The sequence below is a fragment of the Littorina saxatilis genome, unplaced genomic scaffold, assembly GCF_037325665.1.
Source record: "Littorina saxatilis isolate snail1 unplaced genomic scaffold, US_GU_Lsax_2.0 scaffold_445, whole genome shotgun sequence".
Taxonomy (NCBI): Eukaryota; Metazoa; Mollusca; class Gastropoda; order Littorinimorpha; family Littorinidae; genus Littorina; species Littorina saxatilis.
Genome location: NW_027127784.1, coordinates 31,637 through 57,402, shown reverse-complemented (window position 1 = coordinate 57,402; position 25,766 = coordinate 31,637). Strand labels below are relative to the sequence as shown.

Below are 25,766 nucleotides of genomic sequence, written 5' to 3'. Positions count from 1 at the left end.
ACTCCGCTTATTCGTCTTCAGTTAAGCTTATTTCCCCTGCCATAAGTTTCCTTGCAGATCTGCAGTCGCGTAGTGAAATGAACTGGTGTCATCGGAAGATTCTTCTCAGTCAATGATCAAAGCACAGTAAGTTCTATGCTGACAAAAGTCACTTTTGGAAAACACGACCATTGACTTCATTTATGAGCCCAAAGGTAACAATATCGACAAGAATGTACGCATTTGACATTAAATGAAACATTCATAGACAGTTTCCAACTCACCAGATCTGCCAAAGAGCCTTCATTCGTGAAAAACAATGATTTTAATCCGACAGGTACATGCCAAATTTCCTTGTATTGATGAGGACAATAAAATTTCTTGTATCTTGTATCGGAAACAATCTCTTGGTAACCAGCTGCGTTTCTCCTTCGGAAGCGACGTGACGGCGCCACATTTGTTTGTTTATGGCTGTTTATCGCGAAACAACACAGTTGAAAATTGTGTGTAAAATATCATAAATGTGTGGCATGTAATCTCCGAATCAGTTTATTATCTGCGTTTCGATGGTAATTCAGTTAGCGTGGAGTTACTTTGAATCGAAGGCGAAGGTAACCTGCGTTGCATGTGGGACCGCGTGAGCAAATTTAATTGCAATATTTTATACAGGAAGTAAATTTCAATGATTCTGGCTCAGTCTTGTAGATCTGTTATGCAGTGTTTTGGAAGTGTATCTGCTTTTCTACTATGAAGCACATTTGGAGTGAAACGCTGATCGAAGTGGGGTACCCTATGTGGGACATCAGCCGTATGCAGATTACGCCTCAGAACACTCTCGCATTTCACAAAGACAACAATAATTTGCAACATTTCAAGGACTGCATCCGTTTTATAAGATACTATTTAAACAAAAACAGCACAAACACGACTATTATCAACAACACAGAACGGGAGGTAAGTCTTCAAAGACGCACCAAGTGTGCGTTCCCGTTTTTGGACGCCATTTTTGCTAGCATTTTCACAGTAAATCTTAATATTTCCATATTTATTGAATGAATTTGGTATTTTCTTGATTGTGCCGATTCTCCTATCTCTCTGTCATGTACTGGGTGCTTTGTGACCAGTTTCTCCCCTAGACTCAGACTGTATTGAAAAATGCGTCTGTGTGAGCTGACCCCCACTTGTCACGAGTAGCAAACAACTCATATGGTAATATTAAAATTTATTGTGAAAATGGTAGCAAATGTGGCGACCCAAAATGGAAAAGAACACTGGGAGTGTCTTTGCCGACTTACCTCACGTTTTATGTTGTTAATAACAATCGTATCTATGTTCTTATTGTTTAAATATTATCTAATAAAACAGAAATGTTGCCATTTATTAGTGTCTTTGTGAAATGCGAGTGTGTTTCAAGGCGTAACCTGCATAGGACTGATGTCACACTTTGAGTACCTAACTTTGATCAGCGTAACGCTCCAAATGAGCTTCAAAGTAGAAAAGCATATACACGACCAAAACACTGCATTCAAAATCTATAAGACTGAGCCAGAATCAATTAAATTTACTTCCCGTATAAAATATTGCTATCAAATTTGTTCATGCCGTCACACATGATGCGCAGGCTACCTCCACTCACACTGAATTACCCTGGGAACGCACTGATTCGGAGATTACACGCCACACATTGATGATATTTTATACACAAAGTTGAACTGTGTTGTTACGCGATAAACAAACAAATGCGCGCTGTCACGTCGCCATGGAGGGAAATGTGCAGGTTACCAAGAGATTGTTTCTGATACCCGTCTGATTACAATCATCATTTTGCACAAGTGAAGGCTCTTTGGCAGCTCTGGTGAGTTGGAAACTGTCTATAAATGTTTCATTTAATGTCAAAAGCATTCATTCTTGTCGATATCTTTGCCTTTTGGCACATAAATGAAGTCAATCATCATGTTGTCCCAAAAAGACTTCTGTCGGCATAAAATGTATGGTGCTTCATTGGCTGAAAAGACTGGACAAATCTTCCACTGCAGGGATGTCGTTAGGCGTCGGACATCGGACATAGACCGATTTAGAGGCTCAAATGTCCGATTCACATAGCCGCATGGCGGTCAGATGTCCTACGGTTTTGAACTAAGCGCTGGCATTGTCCGATAAGAAATCAATTCCTTCGGACAGCGCGATATTCGTTAATGTTCCTTTCAAGATACACATTTTCAAAAAGCGACCAAAGCGACCAAGCACTCTCGCATACAGGTGCACTGACGTTGTGCAGTGCGGATCTTGCGTTTGGGTGACACCCGTCTGCAGCACATTAAAGTTAGGAGTATGGGAGACAACTCCAACTGACTAAGTCTTGCTTCTGCTTTTGCTTTCAGTTCGAGACATTTTGACGAAGCGCACTGAGTTATGCCACCAAAAAAAATCTAAAGCCTGCCAAAGTTCAACAAAAGCTGAACACATTTGACTATTCAACGGCATCCTGTGCTACATTAGGGTCAAAAACAGGGGGAAACACGGCGAGTGTCATTCTTGAAAATGAAAAAATCCTGACGTCCTATTGAAATTTCTGAAAGCGGTCAAATGTCCTATTGATGCTGAATATATATCTAGGACATTTGTCCTTTTGGTATGAATTTGTAGCAACATCCCTGCACTGACACTAGTTGATTTCACTACATGAATTACAAACCACAGATCTGCAAGAAAACTTAAGTTGGTGTCACACGGGCGATTCAATCGTGAGATTTATTCCCGCGATCCAATCAGGAGCTGATCGCAGATCAAATCGTAGGCCAAATGTAGTTCAAACTTGTTGAAGATCGACTGTCCTTCCCTTTCTTTAAACACTCTCGTAAATCACAAAACATCTGCTGAACCTGTTACATGATAATTGTTATACTGACGGGCGCTGTGGCGTGGTGGTAAGATGTCGGCCTCTTAATCGGAAGGTCGAGGGTTCGAATCCCGGTTGCGGCCGCCTGGTGGGTTAAGTGTGGAGATTTTTCCGATCTCCCAGGTAAACTTATGTGCAGACCTGCTAGTGGCTTATCCCCCTTCGTGTGTACACGCAAGCACAAGACCAAGTGCGCACGGAAAAGATCCTGTAATCCATGTCAGAGTTCGGCGGGTTATAGAAACACGAAAATATCCAGCATGCTTCCTCCGAAAGCGGCGTATGACTGCCTTAATGGCGGGGTAAAAACGGTCATACACGTAAAATTCCACTCGTGCAAAAAACACGAGCGTACATATGGGAGTTTCAGCCCACGAACGCAGAAGAAGAAGTTATACTGCATCCTACAATTGTATGTGCTGCTGTAATTGAACCAGGCTCCTTTCTGTGCACAATTGGTTTTTGCTACACCTGTGTCAGAATGCAAAATTATCTCATATTTTTTTTAAACATTTTACACATAGAAAGAGCAGGTTACAGGATTTGAACCCCCCATGAACCCATGCACCAAAAGATAACACAAAAGGAAATATGACCGTTTTCTTTCTTTTTCTCCTTGTTGAGGTTGGTATATTTCCTGGAAGGATTATCCTTTCCCGTGTAAAATATTATATTGGTCTCTCAAGTGATTTACAAGAGAGTGAAAACTGAAATACTCACATATGTTCACTGTCAAACAGAAGAGTGCAAATTGTTCCATGACATTTGCTTTACACCCTTGGAAGTCTCCCAATCATTCCTACTTGTTTTGCAGTTTCACAACCTGCAAAATAACAATCAAACTAAGGTAATGATCTTCTTCCTCCTCCTCAGTCTCTTTCTACAATAGAATAAAGATTAAAAATCTAAACTAAAAGAGTGTTTTAAAGTAGTAATTATATCAAATATAACTGTTAATCAAAACTGCACACAGTTAGAAATCTGTACGTATACAACAAACTTAACAAAAACGAAATCCTAAAGAAAAACTGCCAAAACACCTTTGAGAAAGAACAGTTCCAACAGCCAGGCTGCATATCTGCATACACAGCAGCAACAACAAACAAAAACATTTCAGCTTCTGCTTAAATGCTGTTATGAACTTCAAGGCAGACACAGTTGTCTCGAGTAGAGTGGAGGCGATTCTCGAGCAGACGATTATGGGTCAATCTTTATTTGGTTTAGCCTCTCGCCAGTGTGTCTAAGTAGCCCGGATGTTCAAGTAACAACAGTCACTCCAAGACTAATTGTTGTGCCTCATCCAGTCCGATTCTTATTTGGTTGAGTCTGGCATCTTATCAGACGCCAGGCTATCATCGCTAGCAGCAAGTCACTTTCCAAGTATCCTCAGCGTTTTCAAGAAACAAGTCCTTTCTTCTGAACGGTTTGGGTTTTGCATTGTTCTAATTTTGAATATGCGGTAATTAGACTCTGAGCAATTGTTTACGAGGCCTGGGGAAGCCTGAAGTTTAGTTGGCGATTGTTTGATCTAAAATGTTCGCATCCTGCCTTGCCGACTTGACATTTGGTCAACTTGGTTCTATTCATCATGTTTTGAAAATCTTGTGAATTATTTCTAAGCATAGGCTATGCAGGTTCGCTACTCACCTTTATTTGGCCCAGTAAGTTTGTTTAGTTTTTCCATGTGGGTGACCTATTTTGCGGCCCATAGTAGAACGTGGTTGACCTATTTTCGGCCCAGGCAGTAATCAATAACCGACACACGGGGGGAAGCAGGCCACCGGCGCTGCTAGCTTGGCTGGCTTGGCAGGCAGCCCTGCGTGCAGCGAGCAAGAGTACCGTACAACAAACATGTACAAGACGCGCGGACAGCGTGACCTAGGGTGCAATCTGATGATCTATAATTATGGGTGGACACGCATACTCATGTTGTTTTTGCTCTGGCTCAAAACACAGCCACATTCGTTTGTTTTTGTGTGCGTTGGAAATACAGCCACAAGTTTCTGCGCTTGAAACACAGCCAAGGTTTGTCAGTTTGGCAGGCATACCTTCCCAGCACTGGGAATTCGGTTATCTAGAGCAGCCATCTATAAATAGCCCAGCCAGCTGCATACAGCGAGCCAGCCAGTCAGCGGAGGGTCAGTGCCAGCAACAAACTGGCCTGCCTGACCGTAGCTGTAATACTCTTACAACTTTATTTAATGATAGCTCAGCCGTTTGGTTGCAATTTTCTCTTGAAATTTGACACATGACTAGATCGATTTCTGCAGATACCACTCAATGCAATTGTAATCCCATTTGAATTTGGTAAGAATTATTTATCAGTAGTAACTGATTGACGTGCTTTGGTGTGTTGTGAAAGTGTTCGCACAGAAGTTTGTCATACACACTTTTACTACAGACATGATACAGTTCTGTTTTAGATGCAACAAGCATGCTAAGTACAGCAAGCAGAATAAATGAAGCAAGCCTTACCGCCTTTGCACCAGAAAGTAGAATGAATAACTGCTGTTTATGACAGTGTGCAATCTAATCGAGTTATACGTTGGGGGACATGCATAATTATGATGCTTTTCTCTAAATGTTTGTTGGTGCGCTGGATACACAGCCACACGTTTTCTGAGCTTGAACCACAGCCAAGGGGTTCTTCCATGGCTCAAAACACACTTGCATTTGAGTTGTTCTTCAGTACTGGTGACAGAAAGGGGGAAAAGTGGTCAACATTCAAATCTCTAGTTTTGTTTTTGAAATATTGCTTTTCATAAAGCAGAAATACTGTAGTATCTGTTGTACATAAGAAAAAATCACTGGTTCACATGGTTCCTACATAATCTAACTTTTAAAGCTGGTTCTTGTGTGTCTGTGTGTATGTTTGTATGATGACGATAGGACCCGAAACGGCTGCACGGACTGAGACAGGAATTGCAGAGAATGTTCTTTGCCACTCGAGTCGTGTCATAGGGTACTTTTGGAATAGCAAATTTGAAAGGATTCTTCAAAAAACGGCGGAAAACATTATATACCCTGTGAGCTATCGAGGATCCTCCCCGTCTGGGCTGTCGAAACATGGTCTTGTTAAAAGACGTTTTCAAATGCAGTTAACGCGGAGATACTCTCAAAGCACATTTAGCGAAGTTATGTTGCCAAATCATCAAAGATCAACATTTCACTACACGGATCGATGCACACAGTCGAAATAGATGTGACTTTCACACGACCGAAGACTACTTACTAGCAGACTAGCAGACGACAAGATCTAAATATTTAGATCAGTGAGAGCAATCCGTTGAAGAACAGTTACTCCGCTTATTCGTCTTCAGTTAAGCTTATTTCCCCTGCCATAAGTTTCCTTGCAGATCTGCAGTCGCGTAGTGAAATGAACTAGTGTCATCGGAAGATTCTTCTCAGTCAATGATCAAAGCACAGTAAGTTCTATGCTGACAAAAGTCACTTTCGGACAACACGACGATTGACTTAATTTATGAGCCCAAAGGTAACAATATCGACAAGAATGTACGCATTTGACATTAAATGAAACATTCATAGACAGTTTCCAACTCACCAGATCTGCCAAAGAGCCGTCATTTGTGAAAAAAACCGATGATTTTAATCAGACAGGTATCGGAAACAAGACTTAGTCTTAGTCACCTGCGTTATTCCTTCCGAGGCGACGTGACGGCGCCACATTTGTTTGTTTATGGCTGTTTATCGCGAAACAACACAGTTGAAATTTGTGTGTAAAATACCACAAATGTGTGGTGAATCAGTTCGTCATCTGCGTTTCGATGGTAATTCAGTCAGATTGGAGTTACTTTGAATCGAAGGCGAGGGTAACCTGCGTTATTTGTGGGACGGCGTGAACAAATTTTATTGCAATATTTTATACAGAAAGTAAATTTCAATGATTCTGGCTCAGACTTGTAGATCTGTTATGCAGTGTTTTGGTAGTGTATCTGCTTTTCTGCTATGAAGCTCATTTGGAGTGATACGCTGATCGAAGTAGGGTACCCTATGTGGGACATCAGCCGTATGCAGATTACGCCTCAGAACACTCTCGCATTTCACAAAGACAACAATAATTTGCAACATTTCAAGAACTGCATCAGTTTTATTAGATACTATTTCAACAAAAACAGCACAAAGACGACTATTATCAACAACACAGAACGGGAGGTAAGTCTTCAAAGACGCACCAAGTGTGCGTTCCCATTTTTGGACGCCATTTTTGCTAGCATTTTCACAGTAAATCGTAATATTTCCATATCTATTGAATGATTTTGTTATTTTCTTTGATTGTGCCGATTCTCCTATCTCTCTGGCATGTACTGGGTGCTTTGTGACCAGTTTCTCCCCTAGACTGTATTGAAAAAATGCGTCCGTCTGAGCTGACCCCCACTTGTGACCAGTAGCAAAGAACAACTCAGGTACACTCGTTTGTTGTTGTTGTGCGCGTGAAACACAGCCACAGTGGCCTATTGCCTTAAACGCATTTGCTTCAACAATCGTGTTTTGGTGCGCTGGATACACAGCCACCAGTTTGCTGCGTGAAACTCAGCCAGTTTATGTGCGCTTAAAACACAGCCACAATTTGTACGTGCTTGAAACACAGCCACAATTGTTATGTGCTTGAAACAGCCATTTTGCGTGCGCTTGAGACACAGCCACAACTTTTCTGCGCTTGAAACACAGCCAGTTACGTGCGCTTGAAACACAGCCACAATTTTTATGTGCTTGAAACTCAGCCATTTAGCATGCGCTTGAGACGCAGCCACAACTTTTCTGGCTTGAAACACAGCCAGTTTATGTGCGCTTGAAACACAGCCACAATTTGTAGGTGCTTGAAACACAGACATTTTGGGTGCGTTTAAAACACAGTCACACGTTTTTCTGCAGGAAACTCAGTTAACCACGTTTATTTCAGTTGCCGGAGCACCAATAGTCTCATGGTGTTAACCACTTTAATTCCAGTTGCCTGGGCACCAGCAGCCACAGCTCCAATCGTTTTGTTTTGTGTGCGCTTGAAACACAGCCACCAGTTTGCTGCGCTTGAAACACAGCCAGTTTAGGTGCGCTCGAAACACAGCCACAAATTGTATGTGCTTGAAACACAGCCACACGTTTTTCTGCATGAAAATCAGTTTTAACCACTTTTATTTCAGTTGCCTGAACACCAACAGCCGGGTTGGGTTAACCACTTTAATTCCAGTTGCCTGGGCACCAGCAGCCACAGCGCCAATCGTTTTTGGTGGGCGCTTGAAACACAGCCACAATTTTTATGTGCTTGAAACTCAGCCACACGTTTTTCTGCATGAAAATCAGTTTTAACCACTTTTATTTCAGTTGCCTGAGCACCAACAGCCGGGTTGGGTTTGTTTGTTTGTTTGCTTAACGCCCAGCCGACCACGAAGGGCCATATCAGGGCGGTGCTGCTTTGACATATAACGTGCGCCACACACAAGACAGAAGTCGCAGCACAGGCTTCATGTCTCACCCAGTCACATTGTTCTGACACCGGACCAACCAGTCCTGGCACTGGCCCCATAATGCCAGACGCCAGGCGGAGCAGCCGCTACATTGCCGATTTTAAAGTCTTAGGTATGACCCGGCCGGGGTTCGAACCCACGACCTCCCGATCACGGGGCGGACGCCTTACCACTAGGCCAACCGTGCAGCCGGGTTGGGTTAACCAGTTTAATTCCAGTTGCCTGAGCACCAACAGCCTGGTTGTGTTAACCACTTTTATTCCAGTTGCCTGAGCACCAACAGCCTGGCGTGTTAACCACTTTAATTCCAGTTGCCTGAGCACCAACAGCCTCGTTGTGTTAAACACTTTAATTCCAGTTGCCTGAGCACCGACAGCCTGGTTGTGTTAACCACTTTAATTCCAGTTGCCTGAGCACCAACAGCTTGGTTGTGTTAACCACTTTAATTCCAGTTGCCTGAGGTAGCATCGTAAAAATCAAGTAAGTACTGAGCCCCCCTGAGGTTTGCCCAGTGGCCAGCCAATCCGCGGGCTTACTTGTTAGTCCGTCCCGCAGTCACAGGCGCACTGTTCTTACATTTTAATGTTAAGCCCCTGTCCAGTTACCAGTTTCAGGTGGTTCTGAAAAAAGGTGCAAATACCCTGGGTTGGTCAGCGGATAAATTCACGTCCCGTTCCTTTCGGATTGGGGCTACAACTACGAGGCTAGGCCGCTGGAGATCTGCAGTTGTTAAATCATACGTGCGATGTCCTAGTTCGTAAGGGAGTGGGGGTACGTGTGTGGGTCCCGCTGATGATGGTGTGCACCTCAAAAGCTGGGGTGGAGTTAAATCATGTTTCATTTGATTAAAATTTTCTTTTTCTTTGGAGGCAAGTGTACAGACTGCAGCGGTTGATGGTGTGCGCCTCAACCGGTAGGAGATTTCAAGCTTGTAAATGTTGTATAGCCTTAGCTTACTCATTTTAATCATTTTCTTGACACTAATGGTGGGTTTATATATTACAGAGGTCTTAATCCTGGGGTCCAGCATTGTGCGTAGACTGGAGCGGGACCTGGTGCAGTGGGGACGCACACTGCAACTTCCCCTGCCGGTGCGCTTCGCCGGCCAGTCGGGCCTACAATTCTCCGGCCTGCGCACGCTGTTGGAGTGTGTAATTGAAGGACCACCCCCAGCCTACCTGGTCCTGCATGTTGGAGCCAACGACATAGGTAGGATCAACACGATTGACTCTGGGCCCAGGAGCTCCAGTTGTGGCTCACATATATCGGGGCTAGGTACCCACCACTCTGGTCAGACATGCTGCCGCGGCGCGCCTGGCGCTATTCAGTAGACCCAGCAGGGGCAGAAAGCGCGGCACGCACAGGGCCAGGCACCTGGTGGCAGGGGAACGGGGGTGGTTTATTAAACACCCCCACATTGTTGCTGACGACGCGTGTCTGGCTGCTGATGGTGTACACCTCAGCAGCTGGGGCACCTGTCTGTTGGTGTGGAGTTTGGAAGAGAGCCTTACGAATATAATTTTGGGGTCACCGGTTTGGGGAACCTGCTGGTAGGCCAGCTGGTTTGTGGCTGAAGTTAGGCATGGTTATGGTGAAGATGTGGTTCCCAATGGGGAACATTTTTATTTGTAGTTATATTTTGTAAATTTTGGAGCTTATTAAGCTTGTCTAGCCCCCTGGACCATGGTTGAGCCCAATACAAACCACAAAAGTGGCCTGGTTCAGTGGTCCAGTGCCTCCAGTTTGTCAGTAGATGTAAAGCAGTGAGTGACGGATGGAGGCCTGGGTGGTAGGACAGCCGCGAGGGCAGTAAGATACTGTGGGTACCGCGGTGTGAGCAGTGGATTCTGTTCACAGTCAAAGTAAAGCCACCATAATAAAGGTTTCTGGTCACGCTTAGCTGGCAGACTGGGGGGGTCGGGAAAAAATTGATATTTTGTCTGATTGGTGTCATCTTCACCTAACCATGCCTTACTTCCCAACCAGTGCCCGTACTACAAGATACATGCCATAACTGAAGTTGTTGTAAATAAATAATGAAGAACCTAATTCTCCTTGTGAAGCTTGGCTGTTTCAGCCAGGGTATTGTTATGTGTGGAGGTGTCTGTTTTGTATGGTCATAAAAACATTTCAGCTTCTGCTTAAATGCTGTTATGAACTTCAAGGCAGACACAGTTGTCTCGAGTAGAGTGGAGGCGATTCTCGAGCAGACGATTAGTGCTCCATATATGGGTCAATCTTTATTTGGTTTAGCCTCTCGCCAGTGTGTCTAAGTAGCCCGGATGTTCAAGTAACAACGGTCACTCCAAGACTAATTGTTGTGCCTCATCCAGTCCGATTCTTATTTGGTTGAGTCTGGCAGCTTATCAGACGCCAGGCTATCATCGCTAGCAGCAAGTCACTTTCCAAGTATCCTCAGCGTTTTCAAGAAACAAGTCCTTTCTTCTGAACGGTTTGGGTTTTGCATTGTTCTAATTTTGAATATGCGGTAATTAGACTCTGAGCAATTGTTTACGAGGCCTGGGGAAGCCTGAAGTTTAGTTGGCGATTGTTTGATCTAAAATGTTCGCATCCTGCCTTGCCGACTTGACATTTGGTCAACTTGGTTCTATTCATCATGTTTTGAAAATCTTGTGAATTATTTCTAAGCATAGGCTATGCAGGTTCGCTACTCACCTTTATTTGGTCCAGTAAGTTCGTTTAGTTTTTCCACCCACCATCCCCTTCCTGCTTCCGCTAGGCTTGACATCCGGGCAGCTTGTTCACTTAACGGAATTTTCGCTACTCACCTTTATTTGGCCCAGTAAGTTTGTTTAGTTTTTCCACCCACCATCCCCTTCCTGCTTCCGCTAGGCTTGACATCCGGGCAGCTTGTTCACTTAAGGGAATTTTAGTGGTCACCAGTTATCCTTCACTTGTGGAAGAACTAGAATTGTCTATGATGTTCTTTGCAGTATTGTCATTTCATCACTTCAATTTTTATTGAGTTCGTCGCGATATAACCTTCGTGGTTGAAAACGACGTTAAACACCAAATAAAGAAAGAAAGATTTTTTATTGAGTCAATTCCATCGGAGTCCCTTGTCCATGATTACGCTTACTTCTGGTTCTACCTGGTGTGTGTATGTTTCGATCAGAATTTCTAGTCCATCATTCAGCTCTATCCTAACTTGTGTATATATGTGTGTATATATAGCTTGCAATTTTGCCATCATTCAGCTTAATTCTAACCGGCGCATATGTATTTTTTCTTTGTTGTTGTTGCTTTGTTTTTGGTACAGTTGGCTGAAGTTAGGCATGGTTATGGTGAAGATGTGGTTCCCAATGGGGAACATTTTTATTTGTAGTTATATTTTGTAAATTTTGGAGCTTATTAAGCTTGTCTAGCCCCCTGGACCATGGTTGAGCCCAATACAAACCACAAAAGTGGCCTGGTTCAGTGGTCCAGTGCCTCCAGTTTGTCAGTAGATGTAAAGCAGTGAGTGACGGATGGAGGCCTGGGTGGTAGGACAGCCGCGAGGGCAGTAAGATACTGTGGGTACCGCGGTGTGAGCAGTGGATTCTGTTCACAGTCAAAGTAAAGCCACCATAATAAAGGTTTCTGGTCACGCTTAGCTGGCAGACTGGGGGGGTCGGGAAAAAATTGATATTTTGTCTGATTGGTGTCATCTTCACCTAACCATGCCTTACTTCCCAACCAGTGCCCGTACTACAAGATACATGCCATAACTGAAGTTGTTGTAAATAAATAATGAAGAACCTAATTCTCCTTGTGAAGCTTGGCTGTTTCAGCCAGGGTATTGTTATGTGTGGAGGTGTCTGTTTTGTATGGTCATAACAACAGCTGCGAACGGTTACGTTGTCGAAGCAATGCTAATGCAGCAGAACAAATCAAATCAAAGAGTAAATCATACAACTGAACTTCGCTTGGACCAACGTACAGGGAGGGGGGGTTTGCGGTGTGTTTAGCGGGCTGCGCATGCAAACTGACACAAGATCAAGATGATCATGTGCCTGTGGAAAACACAAACGCAGACCAGCAACAACTAAATAAAGCGTACTGCACAAAAGACATCAACTTGATCAAGATATATATACATACTGCAATGACTCGGTGCTCTCTTGTAACCAGTAAAGCCATTATTATGAAAGAAGAAAAACTGCTCAATAGGAACAGGAACTTCGCTCGAATGTCGCCATTACGAATCGCAACGAACGCTTCTTTTCTTGACAGACTTGTCAGCTGCTATGTCACATGACACATTTTCGATCACATGTCTTCTGCTATGATTACATTAGGGTCGCTTGGTTCAGCTTGATGCAAAAAAATAAAACAACTTTTATTGGTACACGGCGAGTAGGTGGTGTGCTTTCTGTGTATAGGAATTGCTGTGGGTCCTGCCAGCTACTGAAGCCGTGCGCGAGGCAATGGGGCGTTGCTCTACTCTGACCTTTTATCGGCCACGCACGGTCCGATCAGTACATCCTCACTGTTATCCCCCACCCCCCCTCCCCTTCATTTTTCTCCCTATGAATTTTGTGTGTGTGAAAACATGAACAGACAGTCCCAGGATTCGTATGTTTAAAGTGAGATGATATGGCTATTGGTAAGCAAGTAAAACTGACCATGCATACAGCCTTTATCAAATTATTCTGTTACCTTTTTCCCCCCTCCAAACTATACTTTTATTTCAAATATCAAAATGTTCGTTCTTTTTAGATCGGGCCAGGAACTCCACACGCAAATTTCGTATACTTTCTCCGGATCAGTTTTGAAAGTTCCCAAATGTAAAATATGCAACTATGATGCCAGTGACATACGATATGAAAGACAAAACAAATCCTTAGCAGAAAAAAACAATGCTTCAGCGGATGATGACATTATTCAAAGTTGCTGCAGAAAAACAATTTTCTTCTGCAGCGGCATTTCTGTTTTTCTGCAGAATAACCGAATAAAGTCATAATCCGCTAAGGATACAAAACGATAGGGAGAGAAACACAAAGAAAAAGAAGAAAAAAAGGGGGAGTGTATCAATTGAAACCTTTCTGAGAAAACAACCACCCAACCATTATTGAACTATGATGTTCTTCGTGCAGCAGGGCATAAAGCCATCACAAGTCCATCGTCAGTCCTCATCGAGGTGCCGGCTGTGGGGTGTGTGTAGAATCTACGCAGAAATTAAACAGGCAACCTGAACAGCTGTCAAGCCATTATATTGTGATACACACACACACACACACACACAGTAACTGTACACAGCATTGTGAAATGATTTAGAAGAGAGAGAGAGAGAGAGAGAGAGAGAGAGAGAGAGAGAGAGAGAGAGAGAGAGAGAGAGAGAGAGAGAGAGAGAGCACGCCAATGCAATCGTATGTAAGCATCATTTGGTGGTCGAAGCAATGTCGCGGTACACTGTGAACCTGTCGGTTACAGGATTTGAACCCCCCATGAACCCATGCACCAAAAGATAACACAAAAGGAAATATGACCGTTTTCTTTCTTTTTCTCCTTGTTAATTTCTTAGTGACACTGTTTTATGTATTAGGAAAAGCAACTGAGTACGGGGCACCATGTGTTTATTAATTCTATATTGTGCATTCTATGCATGTAATGTGTTCTATGCATAGAGAATGCATTCTATACGCATAAAATAGCTTTCTTTGTGCATAGATCTAGAATGCATTATCTGCCCACAGAAAGCATTCTTTGCATAGAATGCTTTCTATGTGCATAGAATGTATTCTTTAGTATTATGCATTTTGTATGTGAACCAACAATTCATTTGTATAACATAAAATGTTTATTCTCTACGTCGAATTGAATTATATAACAGGGAATGACATTCTTTACATTGAAAGAATTCTATGTTATAGAACAAAATTCCCTGTTATAAAATTCATTTCTATGTTACAGAATTGATTAGTTTGTGATAATACTGATATATCAGTTATCACAGAATTTGATTCTTTGTGTACACAATAATATGAAATGTTCACAATGTATTCCATGTGTACATTATTCTTTGTGCAAAATGCATTCTATGTGCCGCGCCGCAATTCATTCTGTGATCACCATAGAATGCATTTTACAGATATAATTTAATTCTATTGCAATAGAATTAAATTCAACTACTTTTTTTTTTAAACAAAGAATCAAATTCAAATATATGAAATCTTACTCTGTAACAAAGATTCAAATCCTGTAAGTATAGAATTGAATCCAATGTATAGAACTACATTCTATAGCATTTATAGAATAATATTTTATGTTATACAAATAAATTCTTTGTTCAGATACAAATTTACGATTGACACAGAATGCATTCTATGGACACAATGCATTCTATGCGCATATACTGTTTCTAAGAACATAGAATGCCTTCTATGCGCATAGAATGCATTCTATGCATATAATGCTCAATATGCAATTAATGGACATATGGCGCCCCCATTTCACAAAGAAACGGAAAAAATGATTTTTATAGCTACTGTAGTTGATATTTGTCACGTTTCAATATATCACTTAAGGTGATTATGAACCGGTTAATTACTACTAATTAACTAACCACACCACGATCCACTCTCGCAGTCATACAATTAAATAGAGTCAACAAAAGTATAAGTTTCAGACGCCTGTTTATGTATAAACTCGCCACCTCCCTCGAGCCTTCACTCAAAATATGTTCCTTTTACGTTCTCAACACGTAAAAAACCCGTGATCACTGACAAAATGCCAGTAGTATATAGAAAATTATAGTAACACGCTGATCCCGTGTAAATACAGTCAAATGAGAATGTTCTGTTCAAAAAAAAGCTCTAGTTCATGCAGGGGTCACACACCCCACGTTGTCACTACTCCAATGAAATCACAGATAAGAAAAGACAACGGTGGTCAACGGGGTGCGTAAGACACGGTGCACTTAGCTTTCTTTCTGTATGCTGGTTAGCCGGTTAGCGTAGCTTCCTCAGGTCCCAGCTCCAACGTCTGCAGCTAGCAGTGTCCCGCCAAAGGCAGCCGTGCAGCAGTTACAGGAACACGAAACGAAGGCTGCAAGCAGAAAGCATCGGTGCACTAAACATGTCAGCTACCCCTCACCCACCACCTTTAAACATGTCATCTTTAAATATCTCATCGAGCACGTGGGCCTGCACAAAACGGACTTTTTACAACAACAAAACAGTCATTTTCCGTCCTTCTCTCCCTATCTGCAAAAACCATATACAGATTAGTATTTTAGCGTCACAGAGAGTAAATTATGCGCTAACCTGGAAAGAACAACAGAGAGTATTTCATTCCACAACACAGACTCATCAACAGCGTTAAATAATGATTTATTACCTCAAAAAGCCTATGATTGTAACTCTCTCAAGGAAGCAAAGTCCGCCTCCTCCCTGGAACAGCCTCTGTTCGTCAACAGTGACCAAAAACCTCCAGAACCCCTTGTCGAATCCTTATGCGAAAGCCATCGCCGACGAAGGAAAGTTGACGACTTGTCCTCAGCAAAGTACTGGCAGTGAGACAGGAAAAACTAGTGGAAGCTCCCCTAGAGTGCCGAATACAATATTCGGTGAAAAACCATCATACTCTAGAAACTGTGTATTAGATCCTTCCCCTTCTGCCGCTGGGTGTCAAGTGCCCCGTGCTTGTGCCTCTCTCAGACAACCTAGCCAATAACACGTGACTGACCTTGTCACAAAACCAGTCCAGCTATACACAATTCTGCCTCCCCAAGCAGAAAAAAGACACGAGAAACTCAATCCCTGAAAATCCCGTGTGCGCTGTCAGCGAAAAACCGTCAGCCCTAGCTATGACAGCAGAAACCCCCACTGTAAAACTCGTGCACTACAAACCCTCCGTGTTCATTGAGCACTGTCAGCAAACTCTGCTGTAGCCCAATATCACGTACAGGCGCTTTCTATCATAATCGACCAAGAACAGGCACTCCACTGAGTGACACTTTCTTGGTCTCTGTCACCCGATCGTGACACACCTCCCCTCTTCAAGACGAAACCTCGGTTTCGCTCACAGTCATGTTCTCCTCTACAGCCCGAGAGAGAAAGTCAGCTCCAACATTGTTGGCGCCCGGAATGACGCGTACCGTGAATTGGTACGGTTGGAGAATCAACGCCCAGCGCATAAGTCTGGCGTTTGCCAACCTTGCAACCTGAAGATATTGCAGAGGTTGATGGTCCGTCTCCAGACAGAAAGGTCGTCCGTACAGGTACGCTTCGAACTTCTGGATGCCCCAGACAATGGCGAGACACTCGCGTTCAACCGTTGCATACGCTGCCTCGGCCGAGGTCAGCTTACGGCTGGCGAAGCAAACAGGGTGCAAAAACCCCTCTGTCTCCTGAAGCAACACTGCCCCAAGTCCCTTCCCTGAAGCGTCTGTCCTCAGCACGAAGTCCTTGTTCAGGTCTGGTAGTCGGAGAATAGGCTGACTGGTGAGTCGCCTCTTCAGGGTGTTGAATGCGGAGCTGCATTCCTCAGTCCACACTACAACGGTCGGTTGTAGTTTCTTGGTAAGGTTGGTCAGTGGTAGTGCGATTTCGGCAAAGTGCGGGATGAAGCGTCTGTAGAAGCTGGCTAGGCCCAGGAAAGACCTGACTTCTTTCTTCGTGCGCGGTGGCTCCGCCTCCCGAATCTTCTGGATCTTGTCGTCCTCTGGAACGAGCAATCCCTCGCCGACAACATGACCCAGGAAAGACAATTCCCGAAATCCCAAGTAGCACTTGGACGGTTTAGCTCCCAGATTTCCGTCCTTCAACCTTCCGAACACGTCGCGCAGGGCGTCGAGATGTTCAGTCCATGTCTCTGTCGCGATCAGCACATCGTCAATGAAACTGCTGATGTCCTCGCGCTTCAATGGTTCCAAAAGTTTCCTCATCATGCGAGTGAAGACGGCACCTGCATTCTGTAGACCAAAAGGCATGACTGTCCACTGGAACTGGCCGAATGGAGTGGTAAATGCGGTCTTTGGGCGATCTTCCTCGGCAACTGGAATTTGCCAGTATCCCTTGGTGAGGTCTAATTTTGAAAAATACTTGGCCTTGGCCAAGTGACTGAAGAGGTAGTCCACATCAGGCATGGGTTCCGCGTCAAACGCCGTAATCTTGTTCAGCTTCCGGTAGTCGACACAGAACCTGACGCGTCCATCCTTCTTCTTCACCAGCACAATTGGAGAACTGTAGGGAGAGTTCGCTGGCTCGATGACGCCCAACTTCGTCATGTCGGCGATTTCCTTCCTGACCACCTCCTTCTGGGCATGAGGCATGGGATACTGCTTCGTCCTCACTGGCTGTTTCTCCAGCAAGTCGAAGGTAAACTCCTCTAAATGCGTCTGGAGTGGTATGTCTGTAAGGACCCGTGCTGCATCCTTCAGGATCTCTTGCAAGTCCGCCTGCTGGTCGTCCCCAAGTTCAGGTGAGATGTGCACGTCCGTGTGATCCTCACTAGCCTCCAGCGGACAAACTGGTACACGTCCTCCTCCCTGTTCTTCCGTTGTCTCGTCCATCACGACAGCAACTGCTTCTGTCACTTTGTCCTTTTCCCCGTAGGCAGTCCTCTCTATGTAGGCGCGCAGCAGGTTGGCGTGGTACAGGCGTGCTTTCCCGTTCATGACGATCCTGTAGTCGTTCTGGCCCACTTTCGCTGTCACCTCAAAAGGTCCTTGCCACTGCAGTTGTAGCTTGTTGTGTTTGACAGGTAGAAGTAGCAACACCCGTTCTCCAATCTTGAAGCTGCGCGGCCGTGCCTTGCGGTCGAATCCTCGCGCATAACGCTGTGCTGCTCTTCCCAGGTTCTCTTGAGCCAGTTTGCAGGTCTCTTCAATCCTGTTCCTGAGTTCTACTATGTAGGTCGCTGTCGTCTGCACCTCCTCGTCAGCTTCTTCGTCCGTCCAGGCTTGACGCAGGATAGCCATGGGACCGCGTACCTGTCTGCCGTACAACAACTCAAATGGGGAAAAACCCAAGCTCTCCTGAGGAACCTCGCGGTATGCAAAAAGCAATGCTGGGATGTACCTGTCCCACGTGCGTGGTTTCTCCTGAGCTAGTTTCCTCAGCATGGTCTTCAAGGTGCCATTGAACCTTTCCACCAGTCCGTTGCACTGAGCATGGTAAGGAGTGGTGAAATGCTGCTCCAGTGATAGCAGTCGTGCTGCCTCCGCCATCACTCCTCCCGTGAACTGCGTGCCTCTGTCGGTGAGTACCTCTGATGGAATTCCCAGCCGGGACCACATAGTAACCAGAGCCTCAGCTACTCGCGTGGCTTCAATCGATTTCAGAGGGATCGCCTCTGGGTATCGAGTAGCGTAGTCCACCATGGTCAAAATGTATCTGTTTCCGTCCTCAGACGCAGGCAAGATGGGCCCGATGATGTCCACTGCCACCCGACGAAAGGGTTCGTCGATGAGCGGCATCTTCTCCAAGGGGACCTTCCTCACCCTTCCTTTGGCCACCACCTTCTGGCACTTATCGCAGGATGCGCAGAAACGTCGGACATCCGTGCAGATGCCTGGCCAGTAAAAGTGGCGCCAGACACGATCCGTGGTCTTCTTGGTTCCAAGATGACCTCCCAGAATCGAGTCGTGTGCCGTTGCCATGACACCCTCGCGAAACTCGCGAGGCACGACAACCTGTTTGAATGCACCTTCCTGGTTGCTAAACTCACGGTAGAGCAACTTCTTGTCCCTGAGGAACCTTGACCTCCCATGCTTCCCGCTCAGCTTCACCTTCCCCGACTTCGCGTGCTCCCGAGGAGTCGCTAGTGTCGGATCAGATGCCTGAGCCTTCGCGAGAAGCGCGGGGGTCACGTTCCCCAGGGCAGCTCGTGCAGCAGGTAGGGGTTTGAGAGGTTTATCCTCTCGCTCCGCCTGTGCCCGCGTGAGCACTGAAATGACGTCGGGAGACCGATAAACGGGAACCTCCCTGGTGACGCCGTCCACAAACTGAACCCGGTTTCCAATGAGCAGGTCGCATGGAGGATCGTCCATGACGACGGCCACAATGGTCCCCGTGAACAACGGTGTTACGACCTTGATCACTGCCGTGTTCAAGTCGTAAGCGTGAGATGCCTCGGCCATTCTCACCCTGATGCTGTCTCCTGTGTAGGCCATAGCTGGAACTAGACTCGCCCGAACCACTATCATGTCTGCTCCTGTGTCCCGCAGACCTTCGCCCTTCACTCCGTTAACGTAAACGTTGCAGTGGGGCTGGAAATGTTTCCTGGAGCACGGAACGCAGAGTTGTGGAATTGTGCATGAGCTCGTGACGTCCCTTAACTCCTCGCTGCCAACAAAGTGTACGCCCTTCTGGTCAGCCTGTCTCTTGTGGCAGTCCTTCTTCACGTGGCCCCGCTTGTTGCAGTAGTAACACTGGATGTCAGTTCTGGAACTTGATCCTTTGTGTCCCTGATCGTCCTTCCCGTCCTTGGGTCCTGAAGAACCCGAATTTCCCGATTTTCCCGGCCGTGAGCCTGAAGATTTGCCGGAGATCGCCTGGGCGTCCTCGTGTACTCTGATCCAGTCGGCTGCCTCCTGAGTAGTCTTTGGCTGGTGTTCCTGCACGAAGGTCACCACCTCAGGTCGCAGGCTGGACATCAGTTGCTCCATGACAATGAGGTCGGCAAGGTCGTTGACGGTCCAGTCCTTTTCGGCCATCTCCACCCAGCGCCGCAGGTAGAGATTAAGGCGTGCCACAAACTGATGACTCAGCTCGCCGCTCAGTCTCTTGCTGTTACGCAGACGTCGTCGGTAGGCTTCAGCAGTCAGGTTGAAGCGCTGGAGTAACGCCTTCTTAAGTGCCTGATAGTCTCTCGCCTCGTCGTCATCCAAAGCGTTGTAGAGCTGCAATGCGCGTCCTTTCAAGCAGGTGCTAAGGCGGCTAGCCCACGTGGCCTCTTCCCACTTCTGGTCAGATGCAATGCGCTCAAACCGGCGTAAAAAGTCGTCGAGCTCGTCCTTGTCATCGTCGAACGTCGGCAGTCTCGTACGGTCGGCAACAAACGTCGGCGCGCTAGCCTGAGTAAGCGTACCCTTCTCGGCCTGTAGCCTAGCTAGTTCTAGCTGGAGATCGCGATCCGCCTGCTCTTTCTCTTTCCGTTCCTGTCTGTCACGCTCGGCCTGTCGTTCTTGTCTGTCAAGCTCGTCTTTCTTATCCTGTCGGTCACGCTCTCTTTCTTGTCTGTCAAGCTCGTCTTTCCTTTCCTGTCTGTCTCGTTCTGCCTGTCGTTCCCTTTCTTGTCTGTCAAGTTCGTCTTTCTCTTTCTTGTCCTGTCGGTCACGTTCGGCCTGTCGTTCAGCCTGTCGTTCCCTTTCTTGTCTGTCAAGTTCGTCCTTCTTGTCCTGTCGGTCACGTTCTTCTTTTCTTGTCAGTCGCTCAAATTCTTCCTTCCGTTCTACTTCTAAGCGTTTTAGAACGCTTCGGGCTCTAACGCGTGCGTCTCGCTCAGTCGGTTGCTCGCTGCCAGGAGTCTCGAAAGTTAATCTCTTCGTAGGAGATCCCCCTGTAGCCATGGTTAGTTTAGCAAAGCTTTATCACAAAAGTAAGTCTAACGCAGCTATAGCTAGAACACGCGGTGATGAAAGCGATGGATACAAAAATCCAGTAACCAGAAAATGCAGAAGAAAAATCCAAACGGTGTGGAACAAATCGCGTAGCCTACTTTATGGCTGCTTTTTGCGGTGAAACAAAGTGTTTCCCACAGCCGTGGCCTACTTTATCGGCTGCTTTTTGCGGTGAAACAGAGTGTCTCCCACAGCCTTGGTTAGGACAGAAGTCCTCGGACCCTTCCCCCCAAAAAATTCCAACAAAGTCAAAATATGGAGAAAAATCCAAGTAAAACAAGACGGTAGAAATGTAACCTGTTACAGAATACGAAACAACAATGTAGAGAAAACTGAGTAAAACGAATAACGAATCCGCTAACCCCGCTCAGCTCTCTGCAACGGAAAACTCTGAACGTACAACAACAAAGATTCACAAACAAAGGAAAGGGAGGTAATCACAGTTAGCGCATACAATAACTCACAAATTACAATTTACATTTCCTGCAAGATGTGAATCGCTTAAGGTGTGGTATATGATCAAAACTATACAAAAAAGGGTAGCACCAAGCAGAAAATAAGTCGAGCACTGACGAGATTATCTGCTCTTAGTTATCCTTAATTGGTGGGTCTTTATCAGTTGGAAATTAACTGAGTAAATCCCGGCTTGGCCCCCATGTGTCACGTTTCAATATATCACTTAAGGTGATTATGAACCGGTTAATTACTACTAATTAACTAACCACACCACGATCCACTCTCGCAGTCATACAATTAAATAGAGTCAACAAAAGTATAAGTTTCAGACGCCTGTTTATGTATAAACTCGCCACCTCCCTCGAGCCTTCACTCAAAATATGTTCCTTTTACGTTCTCAACACGTAAAAAACCCGTGATCACTGACAAAATGCCAGTAGTATATAGAAAATTATAGTAACACGCTGATCCCGTGTAAATACAGTCAAATGAGAATGTTCTGTTCAAAAAAAAGCTCTAGTTCATGCAGGGGTCACACACCCCACGTTGTCACTACTCCAATGAAATCACAGATAAGAAAAGACAACGGTGGTCAACGGGGTGCGTAAGACACGGTGCACTTAGCTTTCTTTCTGTATGCTGGTTAGCCGGTTATACGTTAGCGTAGCTTCCTCAGGTCCCAGCTCCAACGTCTGCAGCTAGCAGTGTCCCGCCAAAGGCAGCCGTGCAGCAGTTACAGGAAAACGAAACGAAGGCTGCAAACAGAAAGCATCGGTGCACTAAACATGTCAGCTACCCCTCACCCACCACCTTTAAACATGTCATCTTTAAATATCTCATCGAGCACGTGGGCCTGCACAAAACGGACTTTTTACAACAACAAAACAGTCATTTTCCGTCCTTCTCTCCCTATCTGCAAAAACCATATACAGATTAGTATTTTAGCGTCACAGAGAGTAAATTATGCGCTAACCTGGAAAGAACAACAGAGAGTATTTCATTCCACAACACAGACTCATCAACAGCGTTAAATAATGATTTATTACCTCAAAAAGCCTATGATTGTAGTACTCTCTCAAGGAAGCAAAGTCCGCCTCCTCCCTGGAACAGCCTCTGTTCGTCAACAGTGACCAAAAACCTCCAGAACCCCTTGTCGAATCCTTATGCGAAAGCCATCGCCGACGAAGGAAAGTTGACGACTTGTCCTCAGCAAAGTACTGGCAGTGAGACAGGAAAAACTAGTGGAAGCTCCCCTAGAGTGCCGAATACAATATTCGGTGAAAAACCATCATACTCTAGAAACTGTGTATTAGATCCTTCCCCTTCTGCCGCTGGGTGTCAAGTGCCCCGTGCTTGTGCCTCTCTCAGACAACCTAGCCAATAACACGTGACTGACCTTGTCACAAAACCAGTCCAGCTATACACAATTCTGCCTCCCCAAGCAGAAAAAAGACACGAGAAACTCAATCCCTGAAAATCCCGTGTGCGCTGTCAGCGAAAAACCGTCAGCCCTAGCTATGACAGCAGAAACCTCCACTGTAAAACTCGTGCACTACAAACCCTCCGTGTTCATTGAGCACTGTCAGCAAACTCTGCTGTAGCCCAATATCACGTACAGGCGCTTTCTATCATAATCGACCAAGAACAGGCACTCCACTGAGTGACACTTTCTTGGTCTCTGTCACCCGATCGTGACAATATTCATGAACTTGACGTAGTAGCTTTCACTCCAACGTGCTCTGTGGTATTCTGTTGGGAAGCTGCAAAGACCAAATGCAATCAGAAATCGTCTACTGATAGCGCAGCAGTAGAATCTACTGAAAGTGTAGCAGTAGAAGATGAAACTGTGAAGAGAAAATGATGTCGGTAGATCTATACACAATGACTCCCATCGTCCGTTTCCCCGTTCATCAACTCTCTCAGGGACATAGACAGGCACAAACACATAGTATACTAGGGACACACACACACGCCGCACACACACACACGCACGCGCGCATACTTCATACATTATCATTGAGTGGAGACCCCGAAGTAGTTAACATACATGTGTACAATCTATGATCACATAAACTTACATAGAACTTACCAGCTAGGGGTGAGAAATTATTCTGCCAACTTCAATTGAATGGTTCTGCGTCCACTGTGATTCACTTCTTATCTGTTGACTGGACGTAGATCTAACTGGAGGTCTGGGCGAGAACCGGGTGGCTGAACAGAGGTGAACACGGAGTAAACAGGGAGTGACTGCAAGCGAGATAATAAACTAAGAGTAATACCTAATATACTGGACTCGCAACGAAATATATAAACAAATGACAATGGACAACGTTTCGACCTAAAGGTCTTCAACAGGTAAAAAAAATGAAAACAACAATACATTTATAACAAAACGACTTATCAGAGAAGATGGCGATGCTTCACAGCGCATCGCCATCTTCTCTGATAAGTCGTTTTGTTATTTGTATTGTTGTTTTCATTTTTTTTTTAACCTGTTGAAGACCTTTAGGTCGAAACGTTGTCCATTGTCATTTGTTTATATATTTCGTTGCGAGTCCAGTATATTAGGTATTACTCTTAGAGGTGAACACTTCAAAGTAAAACCAAAGCTGTAAATCAGTCAACAGTGTGTTCAAACAAAAACAAACTGCACATCTTGCTTACCACTCTGGGAAGATCGAGATTCGACCACATGATACATGTACACTTTGTGATTTCCTGATTTACTCCTCAACCGTTTGTTGTGACCTCCCGTTTGTTCACAGATCTAAATGCAAGGAATGGCATTTTCGGCTAGAGAAAAATAAAGATGTTGATACAATCTAATCAACCCGTACTCCTCTGACTGTGTTTTAAATACAACTCTTCAATCATAATTTTGCTATCCATTTTGTCGGACTTTCTAGCAGCAATTCAAACAGAAAATAATGAATGCATGTTGCATTAACTAAAAATATCACAAGAAAAAATGGAGTAGATCTAACGTAACCATGAACAAAAATGACAAGACGTTTCTCTACAACATGCCCACAAATGTTTGATCCCAGGTAGCACTCACATTAGGAAATGGGCTTTTGTTATAACATGGACACAAAAATTATATATATACTGTCTCACTTACCTTGCAAGTGTGAACAAACAAACATGAGTTGAACAGCGCGCTCTCAGACTTTAAAAAACAAAATGGCTGACAGTAACTCACAGTTGTCTGTTTACCGCATTTTACTGTGTGAGCAGAGATGAAGTGCTTGACATTCATTCTTGGAAAAGTTTCCAAAAGGACTAAAAAATGAAATTGAATAAATCATAAATAGAAAAACAGTATTATTCTGCAGATGTATTCATGTTACATGCACGTTTGCAAAATGAATAGTGCATGTCCTTCGCGCAATGATACGTAGTACTTTTTGAATAAAGTACGGGCAGTCTCCTGAAAGTACTACAGTAAGCGTAGTACTTTTACTTCAGCTGTGGTACTTGTACTTCACCAGGGTACTCTCGGTACTATAGTACAAAGTACAAAGTACTCTAGTGTACCACACAGTACTATAGTACATGGTACATTTACTTCACAGTACTATAGTACAAAGTACTTTGTACTATAGTACAATATGGTACATACTATAGTACATGGTACATTTACTGCAGTTTACTATAGTACAGGGTACATTTACTATAGTTTACTATAGTATACTATAGTACATCGTGTGGTACTTTTTCAGCTGGGGAGACAAATGCTGCAGCGGGCTATCAAGAAAGCGAACGCGAAGGCAAACAAGGTAAATACCTACTTCTGACATTAGTTTACTTATTAAACAGGTACGTAGGTTTATGTGAAGCACTACACATGTTCTAACAAGTTTGCTTTATTCTAAATCAAACGACTAGGATAGATGACAGACACAACGACAAACACATTCAATTCTATGTAAAACATACACAATGCGCACGTTAACAAGCTGGCCATAACAATGTGCCCATCGTGCATGAAGTGTGGCTTTGGTCGGATCAGTAGCCGTGCTTTGTCTGCGATGCTAAACATGAAATGTTGTTAAAGCGACGATTTAGCAATGTTGTTGCTGCTGCTGCTGTCTGTTCTTGTCACGACATCTCGCAATATGAAAGTTTTTTTTCCTCCTGATTCTGAGAAGAAGCTGTTTAATTGTGATATTAGGCCTATGAACCCCTGATTTTCACTTGGAGCATTCTCAAAGAAACTTGGCGTATGTTAAGAAAAATGAGTGTACTCCACACTTTTGTCTTTTGTTGTTCGTTGTCGTTGCATGTCTACCGTTCCACAGCCACCTACTATAAGTGCAAGTGTTAAATGACGTATTTCCACAAAAGACTTGCAGAGAATCATGTGATGACAGGTAAGGACATG

General features: G+C 44.6%; 1 long non-coding RNA gene across 4 annotated transcripts in view; it reads right to left on the bottom strand.

Annotated features, from left to right (window-relative positions):
* LOC138956162 (uncharacterized) overlaps positions 1 to 24,600 on the bottom strand; it is a 30,380-nt gene extending 5,780 nt beyond the window's left edge. Inside the window, exons 1-4 of one of the 4 annotated variants that reach the window (XR_011452526.1) lie at positions 24,504 to 24,600; positions 23,472 to 23,629; positions 13,403 to 13,528; positions 3,599 to 3,701 (exon numbers count right to left, since the gene is read on the bottom strand). This is a non-coding gene — a long non-coding RNA (uncharacterized lncRNA). Of the gene's footprint in view, positions 1 to 3,598; positions 3,702 to 13,402; positions 13,529 to 23,460; positions 23,630 to 24,503 lie in introns of all 4 variants that reach the window. The other 3 variants (XR_011452525.1, XR_011452523.1, XR_011452524.1) reach the window with 3 other exon arrangements.
* Between the last annotated feature and the right edge of the window lie 1,166 nt (positions 24,601 to 25,766).